The 4489-nt window shown below is 43.1% G+C and overlaps 1 non-coding gene across 1 annotated transcript; it reads left to right on the forward strand.

Moving 5' to 3' along the window:
• Positions 1 to 512: 512 nt before the first annotated feature.
• trnah-gug (transfer RNA histidin (anticodon GUG)) lies at positions 513 to 584 on the forward strand. The gene has a single exon. It is a non-coding gene; the product is annotated as a tRNA-His (tRNA).
• The last annotated feature ends 3905 nt before the right edge of the window (positions 585 to 4489 follow it).

A 4489-nucleotide genomic window follows, 5' to 3' on the forward strand; every position in this document is an offset into this window, starting at 1 on the left:
CTTGGCATCACAAGCTCACATCTGAATATTTATTCAGGTTGTAAGGGTTTCTGTCGCTCTGAACAATGCAGATAGTATATTCCAAATTCCAACCACCCACTGGCTGATAAAGCTTTTTTGTACATCTTCGCGACTGCGCTACTCAGTTCCTCTGAATCTGTGGCTGGGAATTGGGACTATGTGGCAGCAGTGGTTACTGCCTTGTGTGGGGAAACTGGTGAAGTAGCCAATGTTAAACTGCATTACGATTGAAGCATACATTTCAACAACACCTGTACTGTCCCCGGAGTTTTTGATGTTTTGGAGAAATCTACTTATCTCAGCCTTCAGCATATTAATGATTGAATCACCACAGCTTCTGGGGGAACCGATATTAAACGGTCAGCCCATTCTGAGTTCCCACATATCTGCCACTGTTCGCTTAGCACTAATATTGTGCATTTGGTGCGCTGCCTGATATGTCCTATGAGACTGTACTTATTGCGCACTGTCAGCGCTCTCATCTGTGGGGTGCCGTGATCGTATAGTGGTTAGTACTCTGCGTTGTGGCCGCAGCAACCTCGGTTCGAATCCGAGTCACGGCAATAATTGCTCTATCTGCTCCAGCCCTTGGGAAACACAAATAAATCAGTTGTTTGAATAAGGTAATTTTTTCCAAGGTGATGATCTTTTCCCTTCAAATTCTGCTCGCTCACATCTCTGTATTTCATATGTCAGAATTCAAATCCACCCGCTCTCAGAGATTTCACTCCCTCCTACGATCACTAACTGAACTTTTCATCCCACAGCCCCATTACATTAATTTAGAGATGCCGGTGTTGGACTATGGTGTAAAAAGTTAAAAACCACAAAACACCAGGTTAGAGTCTAACAGATTTGACTGAGCACTAGTTTTCAGAACGCTGGTCTTTCATCATGTGGTTGTGGAGTCATTTCCTATTTCATTAAGGCACTGCGGAATCGAACACAGTCTCTCACATTGATAGTGTTCAGTCTGTGCTGCTGCGGTCACCGTTGCTGGGTGAACGTGCCCCAACCCCACCATCGGGACCTGCAGATCAGTTGATCCATTTGGTTACGGCTGTTGTGAGGCGAGTCCTCAGGTAGCAGCTTTTACTGATATGGACTTGCGATTATGGGCAGTCAAGCTCAGGAAAATGATACAGGACAATATCGAGGAAAAGCGACTTCTTTCAGACAGATCAGTTTCATGGGTTTTCCGCAATGGCCGAGCACTGTTACCACTGGACCGTTTACTCAGATACCAAGCAAATGGACCAGGGACCCGGGTTTGACTCCAACCATGTTAGAATTGGGATACAATACATATCTGGAATTACGAATCTAATAACACTTATAAATACATGGCCAATTGTTGAAAAAACAAAACCATCGTGTTCACTGACGTGCTTTGAGGAAGGAACCCGCTATTCTTACCTGGTCAGGCCTCGATGCGACTCCAGACTCACTGCAATGCGGTTGAGTCTCGACTACCCGCTGTGCAATTAGGGATCGCAATCAATACTGCCGAGACAGCGCCGCCCTCATTCTGTAACAGAATAGGAAAAAAGTTAATTTAGCTCTCGCTAGATTACTGTGTGCAGTTCGGCAATTCACAGTATAGTAATGATGTGATGGCACTGGGATCGTTGCAGGAGAGATTGAATGGGATATTGTCTGGGCTGAACAGTTTCAGTTATGAGGAAAGGTTGGACAGACTGGGGTTGTTTGTCACCGAGCAGAGCAGATTGGAGAAGACATGAATGAGATGTACAAAATAGTGAGGGATATGGATAGGATAGACTGAAAGAAGCGTTTGTTATTGATGGATGGATGGAACACTGGGGCCAAGCGATTTCGGGAAAAGGCAGAAATTTTTGAGTAGATGTGCTGAAAGCGTCAGAGAAGTGGAAACCCTTCCAACCTGAAAAAAAAACTGAGACGTTAATTTGCGATGCCAAAACATAAAAGACTATGGGATGAACAATGGAAAACTTTATTCAGGTTGTTGAGCAGTTGTGTCGGACAAGTGCGGCCGCAACAGGCTGAAGGGCTTCCTTCAATGTTGTTGTCCTCCACAGTATCGTGGTCAGTGTCCCCTCCTGTCACAGGGTTCAATTCTCCGCTGGGGGCATCGTAAAGGTTTTAAACCTGTGGCTCTGTTCCCCAGTGAAGGTTATTCATGCCTGGCCTTCCATTCTCGATTTGATATGTGACAGAAAGGACAGTGCTGTCTGAATCAGCGCGGGGAAGGACTGCATCTCCTGGGGAGAGAGAGTGTCAGTGAAAGTGCAAACACGTAACTTCTGCAAACTGCACATTGTGTTTGTGTTGGAATGAAAACCATGATATAGAGTTGTTCCTGACTGATATGTTTATTTAAAGCAGGAATCTGAGGAAGAAAAACAGAGTAAACCCATTCAGATCTGAGCGCAGAAACATTTCCAGCAGAACTAGTGATGTTGTACAGCGTAGAACCACGTTTGGATGCATTGTGCTCGGTTTGAGGGCGCAGCTTGCTTTCACTCGGCTGAGTTACCAGTGTGTAAATGATACAGATAGTGTTCAATGTGATGGTACATTTGCTCAGTGGTTCGCATTGCTGTTACGTCTGTAGGTTAGGTGGATTGGCCATGTTAAATTGCGCTGATGTGTCCAGAGAGTGAATTCAGTAAGTTAAGTGAATTACCCATGGGTAACACAGTGATAAGGTCAGCAGTCACACGATGCCAGATTTTATTCCAGTGGGTTAGTTTGAAATCACAAGCCAGAGGCTTGTGGGGATAGAGACGGTAACTAGGTCTGGTTGAGGTTCTGTTCAGAGTGTCCCTACAGACGCGACTGGCTGAACTGTACTTTCTGTATTGTAGGGAATATGTGATTCTATCAGAGTGGACACTGCCAGCGCTTACTGGGCTGCTAAGACATTAGAGACGATGCTGGTGGCGTTTACTGGGGATGGGATTTTATTTATTTGTGTGATGGGAAATTTGAAGCTGAACCAAGGAAAACCGAATGGAAATTTTGAACAGCAATTGAGGTTTGGATAGAGTAAATAGGTATTAAATTCACTCTTTCAAGTTCGTAATTTTCTGAACGTCAGGCTTTCAAAACCATCGATGTCGGACAAAGAAATAATGGGAGCTGAATTTCTGTCACTCAGAGAATCCGCTTCCAAAATATTTGGAAAGGCACATTTAGAGACACAGAAGCAGTGAGTTTCACCAGGAGAGAGACAACCTGTGGCCAGGTAAGAGTGTAAAAGTAGATTGTGGGGAGTGGAAGGTGCGAGGAAACAATGTCTAATTTGGACGACTTTAGATGTAAAGATAGCTCAGAAACGTATGCAGCTGATTAAGATTCAGCAAAAACTCAGAGTTTTGAAACACTTCCGTTAATATTCCACATGAAGCATTATAAATGGAACTGAGCAGATTTTGTATATTGTAAAGGAAAGATATTCCATAATGAATAGGGAGTGATCCGTCTCTTGGAGATCGATTTCCTGCTTTAATCCCATGACTTAAAGATGGGAGAAAAATCGCCATGATGTTGGGTTCATTTGATACCACGAAAATCTGCCAAAGTAACTGAGCATCAAAACTGGCATCTTGTTTTGTAGTTTAACCTTCTGTTTTTCTCACCAATATTTTATTTAAGCTGAAATAAATTCGGAGCAAAATGGAATACAATATTAAAAGTCCCAATGTTATAAATCCATTTCACTTCCGATCATTGCAATGAACAGAGTGAGGTTGCAGCAAAATTAATAAAATGAAATAAACAAAAAGCATTTCCGGGAATTTTACCCAGTTCAGGTTCAGCCATATGAGAAAGCCCATCGAGCTAAAACATCACCTTCACTTCTCTCTCCATATATACTTCTTCATGTGAGAGAGAAACTATCTGAAGAAATTATGCATCAAGACTAAATGTGCGTGTGAATGTGACAGGAATTTCATGTTTGCTGGTTCATTCTGAGACAGTTCCGACGCGGAATGAATCAAGGACAGGTATTCCTTCCAAGGACGAGGTCAATTCCTTGGATTTTGCTGGTATTATTATTCCGTTGAAAGCAGAAACGTAATGGTGTGCATTCGATTCATCTCAGGGAATTTCTTATCCCCTCGGTGCACCATATGTAATCCTGATGTGATCAAATGTGAGCCCCTTTGCAATGGGCTGAAGTGACCCAGAGGCTAAGCCGACGGGTTGGTCTTACATTGTGCATGTATGGATGTGAATCCTACTCTGGCTGTTACTTCTATCAAACGAAGCTGTGGATTTCCTTTGTGCCTCGTATCTTTAGTATACATTGGATGGGGAATCTTGCTCTTGCCCTTCATTGCACCGGAGATTTGTGATAAATCGAAACCTCAACCAGGTCGAAATGAAGCAATTTTATTCTGTTGTAAGTTAAATTGGGATAATGAAAAGGAGTGCAACATTTCTTTCCTCCTTTCATTCCCTCTCGACTTTCTCTAAATTT

The sequence above is a fragment of the Hemiscyllium ocellatum genome, unplaced genomic scaffold (assembly GCF_020745735.1).
Source record: "Hemiscyllium ocellatum isolate sHemOce1 unplaced genomic scaffold, sHemOce1.pat.X.cur. scaffold_943_pat_ctg1, whole genome shotgun sequence".
Classification (NCBI taxonomy): Eukaryota; Metazoa; Chordata; class Chondrichthyes; order Orectolobiformes; family Hemiscylliidae; genus Hemiscyllium; species Hemiscyllium ocellatum.